The following is a 20,696-nucleotide window of genomic DNA, read 5'->3' as shown; positions in this document are numbered from 1 at the left end:
AAGGACACGCCCAGTCTCATAGGGCTAGATGCAACAAGCTTCAAATAGTGATATATATATCCAGCCAATCATCTCCTAACTGTTAAGTTACTGTCTGGGTTTGAAAAATGACAGTTTGTGGCTGATTAGCTGCTGCATTATCACCTTCCACTTTATCACTTTAGTCACTGGCCAGAATATCGGAATCACGTGATTTCTATGTGTCAACCTCTGAATCACCCAATACGTGTGTCCTGAGGAATCTACAGCCCTTGTATGTTCTCTGTTCATATAACTGTGAGCTATTGCTCTGTGTTATCAGGTAGTTAAGCTCTGCTTAAACTAAAGATAAAACATTAATGAATGAAAGCAAAATAAATGCACAAAAATAAATGGGCAGATTCATCAAGCCTTGGAAATTCAATTGGAGAGAGATAAAGCACAAACAAAACAGGTCGCAATGGTCATTTTTCAAACCTAGGGCGGGATGCACTAACATCCGCCACCCCTTACCACCCCCTCCGCTGGCTACTGCATCAATACTATCGCATATGTTCTAACATATGCGATTGGTATCACAAAGGGCAGCTCTCGCCTTAAGGACTGCCCATTGTGAAGCAGCAAGTAGTTGGTGGGCGGGTCCCCGGCACCTCTCCCCCCTCCTCCTGCCCGCCTGCTGCAGGGCTCTCCTCCCTGCACCAGGAAGTGGAAGTACGGGACTAGGGAGGAGGCTGCCCGGACATAGGTGAGGAGGGAGTGGAGCGGCCAATGCGGGGTGGCGGGGATCCATGTGGGGCAGCGGGGGATGCGGTAATAAGCCGATAGAATCGGAAGGGTTAGTACCTTTATCTCTTTACAATATTTGATAAATCTTCCCCTTAATTCCTGACAGTGACTTCAACAAGTCTCTAAACGTTTGTTCACATGTAATAGTCAGCTGTGAGTGTGTAGAGCAGGACAGGATCCCAGTGGACTGCCAACTATGCCAGCAATACTTAACGTAATGCAGCTTTCATCTGTAACGCAAACGCTATGGGTGAACTGTACGTCGCCTATGCACATCCTCAGCGCTGCTATCGATTCTCATTAAAAGATAATTAAAGGCATCTTTGCATTTTGAAACTGCTTAGTGCTCCTATAAAGGGTAATTGGACGTTTTGTACGCTATGCGAGAACTCAATCTTCTATCTGACTTACACACAAGGACAGTGCTGCACAATGAATGTGCCATCAATGTGCTATATTATTAATACCTTATTTATTTTATTATTAATACCGGTACTTGTTTCTTAGCATGGCGCCCATCGCATCGCATACCATAAGGCAGGGGTCTTCAACCTTTAAGACAGAGTGGGCCACCTAAAAAAATCCAGTGAAGCCCGAGGGCCACTAAAATCGCCTACGGAATTTCGGACAGCCCCATAGAATCACAGCTCCCCTATAACGTCAGCACAGTCCTTCATAGATAGTTGGCACAGCCGCCCATACACAGCACAGAACCCCACACACACACACCCTAATAGTTATCAGCAGCCAATTTGGGTTCCAGTGCAAACAGTAAAATATGTGCCCCCCCCATATATAATTTGATATTGAATAAATTGCACACGCCATAGGCGCGCTCCCAAAAACGGGAGTGACCTAATTATAAGGGGCGTGGTCTAATTATAACGAGTGTGAACTAGCAGGAAAACAATTACCTGACACCTCTTTTGCAACCTGCATGACCAAACATTGGTTACCGCAGGAATGGTCGTTGTCCTCACACGCTTAAGTTGACTGAAGGCTGCACAATGTCATATAAACATGAAGGCCCACACAGTGAAATAGTATGCCTCACAGATCAAACCCAAACAATGAAAGGCTACTTAAATCAATATACACTGTTACACAGTTTATCCGTAATGCCCATTACACATTGTGCATAACACCATAGTGTCCATTAGACATTATGCCACACACCGTAATACCTGTTGTACATTATGTCATACACCATAATGCCCATTACTCATTATGCCGCACCGTGATGACCATTACACATTAATCCACAAAAATTATGCCCATTGCACATTATGCCCCACACTGCTGCCCATTATGCCACAGACCATAATGCCAGCAGTACTCCTGCTTATACATATGATGCCCCAGCAGTGCCCCTCACACACAATGCCCCAGCAGTGCCCCTCACACACAATGCCCCAGCAGTGCCCCTCACACACAATGCCCCAGCAGTGCCCCTCACACACAATTCCCCAGCAGTGCCCCTCACACAATGTTCCAGCAGTGCCCCTCACACACAATGCCCCAGCAGTGCCCCTCACACACAATGCCCCAGCAGTGCCCCTCACACACAATGCCCCAGCAGTGCCCCTCACACACAATGCCCCAGCAGTGCCCCTCACACACAATGCTCCCAGTAATGCCCCCAGTAATGCCTGCAGCTTTGCCAGGTCCCCTGCTCCCGCCAGATGTACCTCCTCTTCCTGCAGCTTTGACGGGTCACCTGCTTCCACCATCCATGCCTCCTCCTGCAGTTTTGCCGGGTCCCCACCGCCAGCTGTGCCTCCTCCTCCTGCAGTTCCAGTGCCGGGTCCCCTGCTCCCGCCAGCTGCGTCTCCTCCTCCCGCAGCTTCGCCAGGTCCCAACTCCCCAGCTCGTGACCAGACGTGCCTCCTCCTCCCTCAGCCGCGCTGGATCCACTCCTCTGCCCTGCCTGCAGCCAATAGAAATCGGGTAGGTGGCACCCAAGGGGACTCCATTACACTGCCTCCCTCGGCAGCATTTTCTTTTACTTAAAAAAAAAAAATCCTATGCATGGTGGGCCGGCAGGCAGGGGGCCACTGAGATCAGCTTCGCGGGCCACGAGTGGCCCGCGGGCCATGGGTTGAAGACCCCTGCCATAAGGCATGGGTCCACAAACTGCGGCCTTCCAGATGTTGTGAAACTACAAATCCCAGCATGCCTTGCCACAGTTGTGCTATAAGGGAGTGTTAAAACTGTGGCAAGGCATGCTGGGATATGTAGTTTCACAACATCTGGAGGGCCGCAGTTTGAGGACCCATGCCATGTCCTGGGACATAACAAGGGTATAATCAGGGGTAACTCTCAGGGTGCGTCAGGAATGTCATGTTGTAACAGTCACGTTACCCCATTACAGTTCTTAGGTACAGATGATCTTAGTATACGGGAAGGAGGGAAGGACAGAGGAAGAATTCCCAGAACTGTAAAGAGGGCAGGCAGTGTGCATGGTGGGGAGGCCTGTAGAGAGTCTATTGAAGGGGAGAGGGGAAAGAGGAAGCTAGTAAAGAATTCAAATGGGTCCTGGGGTGAAACTAATCACAATATTAGAGCCATATCTAAAAATAAACATAAATTAAAATGCTTACTGGCTAATGCAAGAAGCTTAGTGAGTAAAATCGGGGAGCTAGAAACGGTGATCAGTAGGGACGACTACAACATCATTGGTATTACAGAAACATGGTGCATGACTCGCATGACTGGGCATTAAACATGGAGGGATATACACTCTACAGGAAAGACAGGGAAAATAGAAGGGGCGGGGGGGTGTGCCTATATGTAAATAATAACTTAACATCATGTGAGAAAAATATGAGCACAGACCTGGAAGAAGACAACTCGGAGACAGTGTGGGCAGAGATAACCGACAATAATAAAAAAAAACAAAAAACAAATTTATAATAGGGGTATGCTATAGACCACCAAATATAAATGAAAGGGAAGAGTCTCTTCTTTTAAACCAAATCAAACAAGCATCAAATCAGGGTCAGGTATTAATTATGGGGGATTTTAATTTACCCGACATTGATTGGGAAAACTAAACAGGTAAATCAGCAAGAAGCAATGGGTTCTTGAGCTTACTTAAAGACCAGTTTATTACACAAACGGTAGAAACTCCAACTCGTGGTGAGGCACTCTTGGACTTAGTATTAACAAATAACATAGACTTAGTTTCAAACACAAAAGTAATTGAACAATTAGGGAACAGTGATCACAATATGGTTTCACTGGAAATCAACTTCAGTAAATTACATCAAAAAGGATCTGCAAAAATACTAAACTTCAGAAAAGCGAACTTTGAATTATTCAGGGAAGCCCTAACAGGAATTGGGTGGGAAACGGTTATGGGGGGAAAAAAATGCAGAGGAAATGTGGGATACTCTAAAAAAGGTGCTTGATTCACTAACTATTGAATACATTCCTAAAGTAACTAAAGGTAAATTCAACAAAAAAAAGCCACCATGGTTGGACAAAGAAGTAAGGTCAGCTATCAACAATAAAACCAGAGCCTTTAAATTCTATAAAAATAACTTGAATGAGGAGGCGTTCGCAAAATACAAAGAATCAAACAAAACTTGTAAAGGGGTAATCAAAGCAGCTAAAATATTATATGAAGAGTGCATAGCCACTGAAAGCAAAACCAACCCAAAGAAGTTTTTTAAATACATAAATAGTAAACGTTTAATTAAGGAAAACATAGGCCCACTAACTGATACTAGTGGAAAAAGTGTTACTGAGGACAAGGGAAAACCAAAACTGTTAAATGAGTTCTTCTCATCAGTATTTACTAAGAGAGAGCAGACTGTGGAACGAACATTTACCACAAACGGGACAAATAAGCCAGATCTCATTGTGGATTTCACGCCGAAGGAAATAATACTGAGGCTAAGCAAACTCAAAACACATAAATCACCAGGGCCAGATGGGATTCATCTGAGGGTATTAATGGAATTAAGGGATGAACTAGCTACCCCCCCTACATTATATCTTTAGCAAGTCACTATCGTCAGGTATAGTACCAAAAGATTGGAGAATAGCAGAGGTAGTGCCAATTTTCAAAAAAGGAAAAGAGGAAGATCCCGCTAATTACAGACCCGTTAGTTTAACATCAATTGTGGGTAAACTATTTGAAGGATTTTTAAGGGATGGTATCCAGGAATATTTAGATCATCACCGTCTACTCAGTACTAACCAACATGGGTTCGTGAAAAATCTTTCATGCCAAACTAATCTACTAGGGTTCTATGAAGAGGTTAGCAAAAACCTTGATAATGGAAATGCTGTAGATGTGATTTTCCTAGATTTCGCTAAAGCATTTGATACTGTCCCACACAAGAGATTGATTAATAAAATGGAGAACCTAGGATTGGGTGAAAATATCTGCAGATGGGTAGGGAATTGGCTATGTAATAGAGAACAAAGAGTGGTTGTGAATGGTGCCGTATCAGATATGATACCGGTACTAAGTGGAGTGCCCCAGGGTTCGGTTTTGGGGCCCATTTTGTTTAACATTTTTATTAACGATATTGGGATAGGGTTACTCAGCAATGTATCCATCTTTGCGGACGATACAAAACTTAGCAAAGTCATCAAATCATCAGAAGATGTCACCATGCTTTAAAATGATCTTGCAATTCTAGATGAGTGGGCAAAAAAATGGAAGATGAGGTTCAATGTAGATAAATGTAAGGTTATGCACCTTGGGAGACACAACCAGTGTGCAAGTTACAACCTTAGCGGAGAGGAACTGGGTAATTCCATACTTGAAAAGGATCTAGGAGTCCAAATAGACAGCAAACTGGGATGTAGTGCCCATTGTAATGTAGCTACAAAAATGGCCAACAAAATTCTGGCATGTATTAAGAGGGGAATGGAAACTAGGGACTCAAGGGTAATTATGCCACTATATAAAGCATTGGTGAGACCTCACCTCGAGTACGGAGTACAGTTCTGGGCCCCACACTATAAAAAGGACATCATAGAATTAGAAAAAGTCCAAAGGCGAGCACGGCACACTCCGCCGTTCCCTTGCTTGCAGGGATTGACCCCTGGACAAGCCGGCACTTAAGCGGAATTCTTCCCTCGCTTAATGCCCTCACAAATTATACTTTTTCTTCTCCCCGGCATCCCTGTTAGGAACAATGGTTACAATGTCCCTCAAACATGAGCTAATACTGGCTATTGTGTTTCCAGAGCCTGTCGCATCAAGATACGAGCAGGTAGTAGAGGCTGGGGTGCAGCGCTACTGTGAGTACCCTGCAAGAGTGACTGACTGTAATTATGTGCCTGGGGAGCCGCTGCAGCAAACAGGCAGCCAAGCAAGCAAACATGGAGGGGATGGTCAGAGGCATAGCTCATCACCCCCCTGCGCCTCAGAGGAAGACACCTCACCACCCAGCATGGCACGAGCAAGGGAATGTGAGTTTGCACCTGGGGCTGTGAGGGAGATGCCAGCAGTGCTGCCGTACAATGCCACCCCACCAGTCCCTCTCATAGCCAGGCTGGGGAAGCAGTGCACACTGGGGAAGATGGAAGTTTGCCCAGGTGAGGCCCAGCAGTTGTTGCTCAAAGGGCTGGGGGAGGTGTTCGACTCAAGGGGGGGGATTGTGGGTAAATCATGGGGAGACTTGCGGATACCCCCTGCTCTTCTGCAGCCATGGTGTGAAGGAGAATTCCCTGGGCCACTGCCTACTGCTGAGGGCAGCTGGGGGCAGAGTGTGCTGAGGCCCTGCAAGGTGGATGAACAGACATGGATGGAAGGTTGCCCAGGGGAGGCCCAGCAGCTTCAGGGGCTGGGGGAGGTTTCAGACCCAAGTGGGGTGGATGTGAAGGCGTTTGAGGGAGGGACATTGTCGGTACCCGCCACTCCTCTGCAGCCAACATCAGCACTGTTGTTAAGAGCGGCTAGGTTCCCTGATGCTGGTCTGCGTGCGCAGATCGGGCCCCTCCCAGTTGCGCCAGAGGCGGAGGGAAGAGGAACAACCAAAAGGGAAGGCGAGGAGGAAAACCCTGTACCAGGAGTACTGGAGGTTGTGCGCCAAACTGTGAATGGCTGAGCCCAGGAGGGCCAGGGATAAGCAATACGCAGGGGTGCTGTGTGACGAAACAAGGCCACGCCCCTTTCCGTCATATGTTGTTCTCCCGCCTCTTTCAGCGCTTCAGCAAAGAGAATTGCAAAATGCCGGCGATAACCGGATATTATCACTGACTGTATTCATATCTGAGCTGTGTTCCCCAGACTGCTGTATACAGGGGACATCACAGGGCGGTATGTCGGACAATAATAGGATGTTATAGGTTGCTCAGAGCAACCTTACATATGCGTAGGCCTTCACCATCATTCGATGGTCGGCCACCATCAAATGATGGGGGTGTGTCCCCAGAGCCTGCGAATGGAAGTTTATGTTAAATAGCCATTCGCATGTGGGCGATACCACTACATGCATGAAACCTCTGGCCTCTCCTGCTATATCCCTGGATTATAAAATCCTGTGTGAAGATTGGAAGGAAGACCCATCCTCTCTCTCTACCTCCAGAGGAAGAGATATAATAAACACCTGTGAGGTATACAAGTCTCCAATTCCTTTGGCCTATCCTGATATGGGTATGATTACCTCAATGGACTCATACATCTCTGCTGGCCTATACGAGTGTATGACTGATTTGGATATTACCCCTATATGCATCACTGATGTTACAGCTTGCCTTCAGATCCAAGCTAGGATAATGAAGCCTATGTTTGCCTCCTATATATGGAACTATATGTGCTCCGGATTCTACTCTAGATATATACAAGAGACTAATCCCTCCTACAGGAACCCAATTTTGCTTCATAGCGAGACTGAGAAATGGCCAGATTAATCATTTATTTACATTATAATGCTGTTTCAGCTTATATACGCCCTACTACATCTACCTATCATACTATTTGCTCACAATGTTCTTTTATTTTTGGTCTGTACTACATGTTATACCACATTTCAATATAATGCAAGCAAGTTTCTCTCTTTTGCTGTTCGTTAAGTGGTATTGACCGTCTCATATATATGTTCGCTTGGGGTAGGCCGGAGTTAACCTAGCTCAATTATCCTGACAATTTCGCCCCTACTATTATCCGTTTACTCTCCTATATGTATATGTGTGTGTGTGTGTGTGTGCGTGCGTGGGGGGGGGGGGAGGGGGGAATAGTTAGTTAGTATAGTTAGCTGGGAGGTATGGTTAAGGGATCCAAGTACGCCTAGTTGGGGTGGGTTGTACAGGGTGGGGGGTTATAGGTATGGTTTGTTTTGGGGTCTTTGGGGGGGACTTTGTTAATTTATATATATATATTTCGTCTTTCTTTTTTTTTTTTTTTTCCTTTATTTTATATCCCCTGGTTGACCAGACATCAGATATTTCTAATGATAATTTCTCCCACGACATGCTCTTTTTTTTTCACTGGGGAACGTACTAATATAGCAGACTTCCTTATTGGTAATTTTGTAATTCTGATTTATTTTAGTGTGGTTTAAATGTATTAAATGTATGTGTAATATATACCTGAGATCCTCTGGAACCCAAATGGCGCCTTTGGGAACTAGGATCCCGTATATCCTGCAATTAAGTGATTATAATGGATATGCCCACACTTAACACCCTCGACCCATTGCTGTTATCACTCAACATTATGTTGCCAACGGCATCCTGACCATGTCCCATTGTACAAGAACCCTGTGACGTTATTTCATCACGCATGTTGTTTAATGTCTGTGTCTACTATACCCTATGTCCATACAGGGAGTTTTTGTTATTTGTATGCACTTTTAAAAATCTCAATAAAAAATATTGAATTAAAAAAAAAAAAAATAGCCATTCGCAGCCAGTGCAGGCTAACCCGCGCTGCGAGGGGGGGGGGGGGGGCGAGTGGGCCTGGCATTCGGTGAATTCGCAGCCTTGTGAGTCACCCAGAATAACACCCCGTGTATGAGCGGCATAATTTATATGCCCTGGGCATAAGCTTCTTTTTTTTTTTAAAACAGAGAGAAGATCAGGTGAATACTTCCTGCAGCAAGAAAGTCCATAGTTAACTCTATCACTGCATTTTTTTTAAGCCATGACTGTTAGCCATGATCCGTATTTGCCATCCTGTAAGAATCAGGGGCAATTAGAATTTCCATCGGACAGGTTATTTTAATAAAACCTACAAAATCTTATTCATGTTGGCATTCACGACATATACGGCAGAGTAGAGAAACACGCACATACTGTATTACCCCCACGTCATTTTAAATATTCCCCTGTAATACAGCAGTGTGGTTATATTGAGTATAGGGAGATGAATGAAGTTTAAAATATGTCATCACTCTATTAACTTGGATGCTGCTGAAAGGACTCATTGTACGATTATTATTATTATTATTATTACTAGGGTATTTTTGTTCATTTTAGCCATGGTCTTTTATCCTATTAATAGTAGCTGGCTAAGGAACAACGCATACCTTGTTGAATATATTTATAGACAATTACATTTAGTATGAACTACTATGCGAGATAGATATTGCCCTCATCGGGAGATTAGCAATAGGCAATTCATATGTAATTGATGATAATTAGAAAAATGAAGTGTGTTTAGTGTGTAAGGAGATATTTAAACAAAAACCACAACAAATGCATAAAGTGACAGGGGGTGTACACCCCCTGTTGAAATATCCCTTCCCCAAGGAGTCACTTCTCTTGCCGTGGATTTGCATAATTAGTTATTGCACGGTATATGGTCATTAGGTTTGCCCATATAAGGTCCACATGGCGCACGTCGACATACGAAATAGGTCCACAGGGTTGGAAGGTTGTCACACGTATTATGATTTTTTTGGGGGGGGGGTTGAGCTGACGTACCCACAGGCAGTATTTCATGCCCTACCATTCATTAGGGTGTGGAGAGAGAATAGAATATGGTGCCGAGCGGATGCGGTACACTTTGACAGTGTCTTTGTCGACATTCTGGAAAAAAGCGTGAAAAACTCATGTCTACTTAATATGGGTTGAACAAATGATTCATACCCCACTGCACTGGGGGCCTAATTCAGCTTGCTAATGTGCGAATTCGCAGTGGACTGCGAGGAGACAGCCACCGTCCAGACACAGAAAAAAAACACTTGTGTAAATTTGCGAATGAATCACTAAAGATGGCCATACACTTAAAGATTTATTGCCCGATTTGGCTGGTTGGAAAATTGGCTGGCTGTGAAACTACACATCCCAGCATGCCTTGCCATAGTTTTAGCATTCCCGATTAGCAAAATTGTGGCAAGTCATGATGGGACCCGCAGTTTCACAACAGCTGGAGGGCCATAGTTTGGACATGCCTGCCCTAAATGTATGGGTACACAGTATAAGCTATGTCTGATTATATCATGGTGTACCGACATATCCAATTTGATTATAAATACAAGGCATAGAGAGGCTCATATCAGAACCAGCAAGAGCTCTGATTGGTGGGATCTGTGCAACTTGGACTAGGAGTAGTGTCTGCTGCATTAACGTTTCCAAGTCAGAAAGCAGACGACATCTGTCAAATTCAATGCTCATTTATCTTTTTTTGGGGGTAATGATCAGCATTAAATGAATACATTCAGCAAAGTGTAAGCACCATAGCCTGTAGTTATTAAATCAAAGATTAGACAAGGCCTAGTCTGACTGGATCACTGATCGTGGTTACCAGCCTATTGGGACCCTTTTATAGGTCTGATCACTTGCTGGCCTTGTGGCTTTTGACAACTGATATTGTACTTGTTTTGTTTTTATTGTTTTGTCGCTGTATTCATTTATCTATTAATTGTTATTAATTTTACAATAGTAATTGGACAATAGTTTCCATAATCTTAAGTTTCCATATTGGACAATAGTTTCCATAATCGCTCTTCTGATCCTAAAGCTGTGTACACACGGGGGGGGCGATAGGGGCAGAAATCGCTGGAAATATGGTCGCTGGCGACCATATTGCCAGTGATGCGAGTGTGCCCTAGCGATAAATCGCCGGGTGCGCGCTCCCGTTTTCAGCCCCATTCTAATCGCTGGTCGCAGGAGCTTGCTCCTGCGACCAGCTGATTACCTCTGCGGCACCACCGGCAGAGGTTCCCTTTCATTAGCAACCATCTCTGGTCGCTGATGAAAAGGAGAAACTTTAGGTGCGTACAAACGGGGGCGATTTAGTGCAAAATCGCGGGAAATATGGTCGCTGAGCGACCATATTGCCCGCAATGGGAGCGTGCAACGGCGATATATCGCCGAGTGTGCGCTCCCGTTTTTGCCCCTGTGGTGATCGCTGGTTGCAGGAACATGCTCCTGCGACCAACTGATTTCCACTGCCGGGCTCCCCCCGGCAGTTTCTTTTTCATCAGCGACCATCTCTGGTCGCTGATGTAAAGGAGAAACTGAGCAATTTATTGCTCAGCCATATATAGCTCAGCCATATATGGCTGAGCAATATGTCTCCCCCGTGTGTACGCACCTTTAAGGGGAAGGGAGGGTGTTGATATTTATGGTAACTATGATGTTTAAAGTCTCCCAATACCACTGAGGGGGGGGGGGGTGAATGTTTATCTGTAACTGAGGCAATCAATGATACAATGTGATTTAAATAAACAAAATAACCACACTGAATATTGGAGGAAAAGATTCAAGGGGAAATCCTGGCAAAAAAATGATATTTTGAATGTACTGTAATCATTTTAAGGATTAAAATCCCACAAGTCAGTCATGAAAAAGACAACAGGGGCCTCAAACCAGAATTAACCAGTCATGGCCTGTCTATTGGGATCTGTGGAGTGATGCTGCTGTGATGTCATAATGATGCTGTGATGTCATAATGGTTACTGCCTACATAATGACTATGCTGTTGTTGGCTCAGTCATACAGACCCAAGGACCTGGAAATGCACAGTTTACTGGCAGGAGTCCTTTTTTTCATTTCTTTCTTACTTTCACTCTTTCTCTCCCTCTTTTTTGTTTACTTTCTTTTTTTATTTATCTATCTTTCTCTCTTTTTCTTTACCTTGTTTCTTAGTCTCCCTTACCCATTTTTCGAGTCTCTCGCTGTTTTTTCTAGATATATCATAGCTTCTTAATGCCCAGAGGGACGGGCAGTTCTTCAGCCATGGGTCCCCAGAGGTTTCCCCCACAGGGGGTTTTTCCTCTCCTGAGTGCTGAAGGATGATTCTTTAGTGAGTCATGAGGCTTCCGCCATCTTGTTCCTCTTATAGGACAAGTTTGTAAGAACTTTATATCAATCTTGGCCCAGAATTCCCTTTTTAAAATAAAATAAAAACCCTTTATTTCACACATATATTTTGCTTAAAGTTGTCTCTATTTTTTATTGATAAATGCACTTAGAGGTGAAGAAGCAGAAGTGAGGTCTTGTGAGGTAACTTGGAGGAGAGTTGGTTATGGACAGTAATGCAATGGTGGGGAGAGGGTGAAAGGTCAGCTTACACCCCTTTTCCACCAAAATACCAGGTCATACCCAGGATTTTGGCAAGAATCCCGGGTAGGTGTGCCTTCCTGTGCAAGGAAAAGGTGTGAGTTCTGTCATGATATATGGATGGTAAACTCCTGACAAATAATAATACTAATAAGAATAAGAAGATGAAGAAGAAGAAGAAGGAGAAGATTTATTTATATGGCAATTTTTTCCAATAGGACTTAAGGCACTTTACAGAAGGTACTACCAAAATACTCGGGACCAGAAGCATTTTGGATAACGGAATATTTCGTATTTCAGTATACTTGTTATGATTCAATGCGGTACTGTATCTTGAGGACGGGACCCATGTGTGAACACATCAAACACATACAATACACACAAAATATATTGTGGTTTAAAAACTACAATACACACAAAATATATTGTGGTTTAAAAACATGAAACAAAGGTTGTGTACTATCTGAGACACCGCTGAATATTAATGCTGGCGATATTCCATAGAAGCCTAGGGGACGTGCTGACGAATTAGCTGGAGAAGAAGGGGGCTAGCATGGCGGCTCTGATAGTGAACACTGCCTCTCCCAATTTTCCCCCATGCCCGCGGGACACTGCAACCCACCGGTGGCACAGCAGTATAGTAACCAATTAGAGGGAGGTATGGGGATATCCCTAAAACCTGAACTGTTGGGCTGCTTTTTAGACTGTTAGGAGGGATTCAATAAAGCATGAAAGGGTTAAGGGGAAGACGTCCTCTCTTATTTAAATGCAGCCAATCTTTCTAAGAAACATTTAATCCATCATCTAATTAAACAAGATCTCCATTGTGAAGACCTGTTTTGGAGAGGGTCTTAGCACAGCAGTCGTTCTCAGTGTGCTGTGTGCAGACTCAGCTGACCAAGATCCCCGGATTCGCTCATGTGAACCTCTCATCGTCCTATTGATAGGAGCTGGAACGTAAAAGACTTTGTCAACATTTTTCCTATGATTACGGTTGGTGGAGAAAAGGCTGAATGCAGAGTCCTGAGGTGGGATTACCAACAGGAAGTCTGCCGAGTGTGGGAAAATATCCCCCCCACACACACACACACACACACACACGTCTACAGTCCTGGTAAACCCCAGACACATTTGCATATAAAGCCGCCTTAACTAATATTTTAGTTATTGCTGACAAATTAGGAAAATTTCACATGGGATGTTGCTATGGGCAACCAAACAGAATCTACTTATTTATTTAGCACCTTCCAGAGGATAATAGAAAGTATCTGAATGGTTGCCATAGCAGCATCCCATCTTAGTACATTTCCCCCTTTGGAGCTGATGACTCTGTACTTTTGGGGTTATGTATCAAGCAGTGTAAAGAGAAAAGATGGCCATTGGTCTTGGTAACACACTGTACAATTGTCTGGGATATTAGGTATATGTATAATGTATGCCCAGCATGGGCTCCCACGGTACCTGGATGATGGATAAAAATGGTACAGGTCACCATGCATTAGGTTGGCAGATGAAAGACCGACAGTGCTTAAGGCCAACAGCTTCAAATTGTTGAATCACAGACATGCCCAAAGCATGACCAGCCAAACTAGTATTCGGTCCTCAGACCGAAGGTGCAGCTCTGCGCATGTGTATTGGTAAATATACGCATGTGCAGGGCTGCTGTGTGAGCGCCTTCGATGACTATCACAGTCGCCGAGTTACTTGCGCAGAGGTGGGTGGGCGGTGGGGGGACAAGGGGCTAGCGCATGGGGACACAATAGAAGACTATGGTCTTCTTTTCATGACCCCAGCCACCCTGCACCGACCCCCGCCGTCACACACTGCCCACGCCGCCCCACCCCCTCTCATCTGATGTCCGGGCAGCCTCCTGCTGTGCTGCCCGGTCCAATGACCTCCTCTTCCCTAGCACCAGAACAACCCCCCTTTCCGGGTGCAGGGAGGAGGTGGAGCCGTCTGAGCAGGAAGAGGAGGGGGAGAGAAGCGGGGATCTGCTCACCCCCCGCCGGCTGTTTCACAAAGGGCAGATCTTATTACTGGAGCTGTCCTTTGCAATACTAATCGCATGTTAGTACATCTGTGATTAGTGTCTGTGCGATGTGTGGCGTGATATACCGCAGTTGCTCGGTACATCCCACCCACAGTGTGTATAAAGCTTTATTGCACAATGATGATGAGCAGCTAACCAAACTTATGGATGAGGGCCAAGGTGTGACCAATTCTGCAGACTATCCCGTGATTTTACCCTCCGTGTGATGCAGGAGCGCTGGCGCAGGATTTATAACTCTGCATCAGGGGCCATGTTGTAGAACAAAATGCTCTCTCTCGTGTTGCCAGGTTTCCAGGGCAACAAGGAAGCATGGAACCATGTAGTAAACATTCTCTTAAGGCAAAGGTCTCTATTGCAGTGACCACTTGCACATAGTAGACAGTATCTCTTCTGAATGATTGACTTCTATTCACCTATTTACCCATCCCTAGTGCTTGTGTCCATCCTTCACTTACAAACAAATATAAAGAAAAAAAATAGTTCCTGTAGCACAACAGCCCCAATCTGAGCGGCATCACCCACTTTATTGTGACAATAAGTAATGCAATTTACTCCAAAGGGTCTTTGTAAGGAGCCAGCATTCCAAATATACAAAAGTGACAGGCTAAGGGCCTGATTCAGGGGAGAACGTAGAGTCCCTGTATGGTACTGAATATGCAGAATCTCTGTGGGTCCTTTGCTGCTGGTGTCAGGGGCAGTGGCAGAACCTGTGGGTGGTGTGCCCAGTTGCAAAAGTACAATCTGGGCCCCATTCCTCCACCCAAACTCAAGTTCACAATATGCAAAATGGCAGTGGGTGACAGGTGCAGGCAGGGGGAAGCAGAGTGTGGCAGGGAAAAACAGTGGGTGCCAGGAAGAGGGTGACAGGGGCAGCAGTGGGCCTCAGGGGCCCCAGTGCACTGCACCTGTTGCACCAATGGTAGTTCTGCCTGTGGTCAGGGGAACTGAGCCTTTACAAGCAGATGCTGATAAGGACACGCCCAGCCTCATAGGGCTAGATGCGACAAGCTTCAAATAGTGATATATATATATCCAGCCAATCATCTCCTAACTGTTAAGTTACTGTCTGGGTTTGAAAAATGACAGTTTGTGGCTGATTAGCTGCTGCATTATCACCTTCCACTTTATCACTTTAGTCACTGGCCAGAATATCGGAATCGCGTGATTTCTATGTGTCAACCTCTGAATCACCCAATACGTGTGTCCTGAGGAATCTACAGCCCTTGTATGTTCTCTGTTCATATAACTGTGAGCTATTGCTCTGTGTTATCAGGTAGTTAAACTCTGCTTAAACTAAAGATAAAACATTAATGAATGAAAGCAAAATAAATGCACAAAAATAAATGGGCAGATTCATCAAGCCTTGGAAATTCAATTGGAGAGAGATAAAGCACAAACAAATCAGGTCGCAATGGTCATTTTTCAAACCTAGGGCGGGATGCACTAACATCCGCCACCCCTACCACCCCCTCCGCTGGCTACTGCATCAATACTATCGCATATGTTCTAACATATGCGATTGGTATCGCAAAGGGCAGCTCTCGCGATAAGGACTGCCCATTGTGAAGCAGCAAGTAGTGGGTGGGCGGGTCCCCGGCACCTCTCCCCCCTCCTCCTGCCCGCCTGCTGCAGGGCTCTCCTCCCTGCACCAGGAAGTGGAAGTACGGGACTAGGGAGGAGGCTGCCCGGACATAGGTGAGGAGGGAGTGGAACGGCCAATGCGGGGTGGCGGGGATCCATGTGGGGCAGAGGGGGATGCGGTAAGAAGCCGATAGAATCGGATTGGTTAGTACCTTTATCTCTTTCCAATATTTGATAAATCTTCCCCTTAATTCCTTACAGTGACTTCAACAAGTCTCTAAACGTTTGTTCACATGTAATAGTCAGCTGTGAGTGTGTAGAGCAGGACAGGATCCCAGTGGACTGCCAACTATGCCAGCAATACTTAACGTAATGCAGCTTTCATCTGTAACGCAAACGCTATGGGTGAACTGTACGGCGCCTATGCACATCCTCAGCGCTGCTATCGATTCTCATTAAAAGATAATTAAAGGCATCTTTGCATTTTGAAACTGCTTAGTGCTCCTATAAAGGGTAATTGGACGTTTTGTACGCTATGCGAGAACTCAATCTTCTATCTGACTTACACACAAGGACAGTGCTGCACAATGAATGTGCCATCAATATGCTATTTTATTATTATTAATACCGGTACTTGTTTCTTAGCATGGCGCCCATCGCATCGCATACCATAAGGCATGGGTCCTCAAACTGCGGCCTTCCAGATGTTGTGAAACTACAAATCCCAGCATGCCTTGCCACAGTTGTGCTATAAGGGAGTGTTAAAACTGTGGCAAGGCATGCTGGGATATGTAGTTTCACAACATCTGGAGGGCCGCCGTTTGAGGACCCATGGCATAGGGCATATGATGGTATGCGATGTTACGCGATGGCAGCCGATGTTATACAATTTTAAATCATATACCATCGCATTGTATGCCATATACAATGGTATACGATTTAAAATTGTATAAGCACCCTAATGGGTGTTTTCAATGTTAAATGTGCTCCCTATAAGATAAATAATTGTATAAGCACCGTAATGGGTGCTTACAATGTAAAAAGCACCCTCATGGCACCCGTACTATCAACGCCAACCCAAAGCATGGCGAGGGCAGCGAGCCCGCAAGGGGCGGCGGTAGGCGTCCTACGACCTTTTCATACCCCCACTATCCACGTCGGCGTGGAGTAGATTTTATATAGTGTGGCGAGCGCAGCGAGCCACCGAGCCCGAATCGTTGCGAGCAGACGCGGAATACATGTAAAGTAATACGCGTCCCATCGCGGGGCTCGCTGCGCTTGCCACACTTCGGGCTCGGTGGCTCGCTGCGCTCGCCACACTATATAAAATCAACTCCACGCCAACGTGGATAGTGGGGTATGAAAAGGTCGGAGGATGCGTACCACCGCCCCTCGCGGGCTCACTGCACTCACCACGCTTCGGGTTCGCATTGATAGTGGGGGTGGCGTGGGGGTGCATTTAACATTGTAAGCACCCATTAGGGCACCCATTTAAAAACGCATTGCATGCCGGCATATGGCATGCGATGCAATGCCGTACGACTGAATATCGTGGGCGCCGTGCTAGGAAACAAGTACCTTAATACCTTTTTTAAAATAATTTATTGATCCATATGATTGTGTTATTACAAAGGAGTTAAATGCTATGGATTGTGCGCAGTGCTATATGGCCTAATTTATCAAGCACAATATGTCAAAGAAGGTGATACTGGGAAGTTACTATGGTTTCTGTAGCATCCCACTACACCAATGAAGTGGAACGGTTAAATACACATGACGAAGGCTGCAGCCAATGGTGTGCAAGCAGTGGACAAGCACAGAGCGCAAGACAGAGTCATCGTCACTGTACCCTGACAGCATTTGCCTGCCAGGGTGCCTGCAGGTACATGTCCTTAAGACTCTTCAAGAGCTCAGCTTCCTGGTCCCAAGGGCTGCACACAAGTAAATCTGAACAGTGATGAAGACATGATGAAGTATTTACAGCCAATATAAAGTTGCAAGCAAGAAGCCCCATCTTGCAGACAGCAATGTTCGTATCAAGCATTTAAGCATAGATACACCCATATGATCTATACACACCCCGTGGGCAGTGTGACACGCCCCTGTGTCCATCTCAGTTTGCTGGGAATCAGCTGTGACATTTGCATAAAGACACCGACACTGTTGCAGAAAATATTTCTGAATCAGGCTTATTGCATTTATTAAGCACAATGGACCTCACTTATATGTGGTTGGAGGCGTTATCTCTGCGGCTGCAATAGAAGCAGCGACAACACTGATATGGTAATGCAGTGGGAGGTGTCATGCCTCCTGCATGCATTACCAGTTCGAGCTGCACCCTAGGACTCCGACACCATTGGCTGGTTGCATAACACATAGGCCATGAAATCTCTATCGTCTGATGGAGATCTTGGCCTCTTCCCTCAGCTAAGTTTTAAGAAATGGAGGCCCTCGCTGCCCACTCCCTGCCCCCAAAGGGCCTCAGGATCTCTATCAGTGTTGCAGACGAGTGAAAACAGCCCGAATCGCCCCCAAAAAATGGTGAATCGGGAGCATTGAATACTGCCCATATACGGCACATTTACAGTCCAGGCCCAGCGCATGTGTAAAATACCAAGCATCTATACTTCACGGCATGTGCTGCAGATCTCTCGGGATCTAAATGAAGGCCAATAATATGCACCAAATGTGAGATTCACCGCAAATATAGTCCGCTGCATGTTGTTGTGAGCAGCGCCGTTTTAATGGCCACACTCTGCGTTTCCACTTGCCGTATGGAACCAGGGAAGGGGAGGCACCTGCTTGCCGTCATAGCTCCACGTCAGAGCACTGAATACCCATCAATTGGCAGCACCCGATAATTTGACAAGACTTTGGGCTTGTAAACCACAGTTCAGTTGGCCAGAAATATCAAGCTTCAAAAAGTTATAAAATGGAGAACGATAAACAGCCAGCCAATCAGCTCCTAACTGCCATGTTACAAGCCGGGTTTGAAAACTGACAGTTGGGAACTGATTGGCTGATTGTTTATTACTCTCTACTTTATCACTTTTTGAAGCTTGATAAATCTGGCCCAGAGTCTGTCACCAGGTCTATATCATAAAATACCCATATAGACCTTTCCCTCATCTCCTCCTAAAACTTCCACCCGTAACGCCTGTCATTCCAATTAAACCTATGTACAGTTACTGAAAGAACATCCATTCCTGATATTAATATCATAAACAGGCATCAATTTATATATAGAACCCAACACAGTGATCTAACAGAGTAAGGAAAATATAGAACATTGCTAATAAAGTTATTGAAACCTAAGAGCGTATTCAGTCTAAAGTGACCATTATAATCATATACAGCATATATAAACTACATTATCCACACACACATGCAGCACTAGGGTATACTGTAACAGCAGGTGCATCCCCCAGCAGCATATACTGTAGAATTCTTAGCTTCCCCTGTATGAGATGTCACAGTACAGGCTTTTCCCCACCACACCCTCATTACATAGCAATACACCAGGCTGCAGCTTATCTGTGTCAGACAGACATGCAAGAATCAGGATACAGAAATATACAGCCAGGCTGCTCTACTGCAAATATGCCTGGATCCTAAATACAATATATCGGTATTGCTGTAGACCCACCATGGACACACTGCAGTTCATTAAACATAAGCACCGCTTGTGCAGACTGTGTGAACCCCTTAATCAGCAATGAAGGGTGAAGGGTGGGTCTCTTCTCCTGCCCAGCTCATGCCAAGAAGGTCAAAGCACATAGCATAGCAGCAGCCCACTATACAGCAATCCCATGCATACTGTAACTGCAGATGCATCCTATAGACTTTATCACTGGGTGTTCTATACATATACTGTATATGGATGGTGAGGGGAGGTTGCACTGCAGAAATAGCCTGCAGAGCCTGCACACAGAAAGCCTCCCCCTTCCTCCATCCCCATTCTATGTGATCATGGCTTAGATTGCACTTACAGGAGATGCTGGGCGTATGGTGGTACACGGAGGAGGGTGAATGAGTCCTCCATTCACCATCCCGTCAGGAGGAGCTGTCCCTCTGTACTGGGTGCTGCTGCAGTGCTGCTGTCTGTGCATACAGGCTGGGAAGCAGCAGAGCATGCACCACGTGCTTCTAGTTCCAGGACGCTGCCAGGGAGAGCTGCGCCACCTAGTGGTGCGTGTGCAAATCTCCTCTCCTCCCTGATGTTCATTCATGTATATACAGTACTATAGTATTACACACCTGTATATATACCCACACACTTGTCTGATTGATCTTATGCATGCAGTGCTTTGCAGGTTGGTTCAAACCAGGGGACCCCTGATTTAAACCGTTTTCAAATGCATGAGGGGGTTTCCAGTTGCCCAGAACACATCAAACCTCATGCTCCAGTCTCATATCACAATTACAATATCTTTATAAGGGATGGGACAGAGCTACTGCATATGTTTAGTGGAAGCAGCTTCTCCTACCATCTACTGTGAATCTGAGTGCTCATTGAGTGCACTGGACTATAGAGACTAGAGAGCAGCTGCCAGCAACTAGAGACAGGCATCTTAATATAAGGTTTGAGAATGTGTGCATAGAAAGTTGTTCTATCACCTGATGGTTATATTACTTAAGCGTATTTATTATGGCATGTTTATCCTCTTTCTGACATGTCGACATTGATCACATCGACACATCGACATCGACATTCATCATGTTGACACTGCTAAAATGTTGATATTATTATTAGAATGATGACAACATGTCCCTGGTGGTGCATTAATGACATACCTGATCCAACGGCTCCAGCGGTTTCTTCTGGGTCCAG

General features: G+C 45.3%; 1 protein-coding gene across 3 annotated transcripts in view; it reads right to left on the bottom strand.

The window, feature by feature from the left end:
• The window catches only part of JAKMIP1 (janus kinase and microtubule interacting protein 1), a 320,143-nt gene extending 300,137 nt beyond the window's left edge, over positions 1-20,006 (bottom strand). For all 3 annotated transcript variants that reach the window (XM_083155504.1, XM_083155462.1, XM_083155496.1), the window contains exon 1: positions 19,855-20,006. The gene's annotated coding sequence lies outside the window, so the exon portion shown is untranslated. The remainder of the gene's footprint in view (positions 1-19,854) is intronic.
• Positions 20,007-20,696: the final 690 nt, after the last annotated feature.

The sequence above is a fragment of the Crinia signifera genome, chromosome 1 (genome assembly GCF_055691185.1).
Source record: "Crinia signifera chromosome 1, ASM5569118v1, whole genome shotgun sequence".
NCBI classification, from domain to species: domain Eukaryota; kingdom Metazoa; phylum Chordata; class Amphibia; order Anura; family Myobatrachidae; genus Crinia; species Crinia signifera.
The sequence above is the reverse complement of the archived record's forward strand: the minus strand, read 5'-3'. Positions and strand labels throughout refer to the sequence as shown.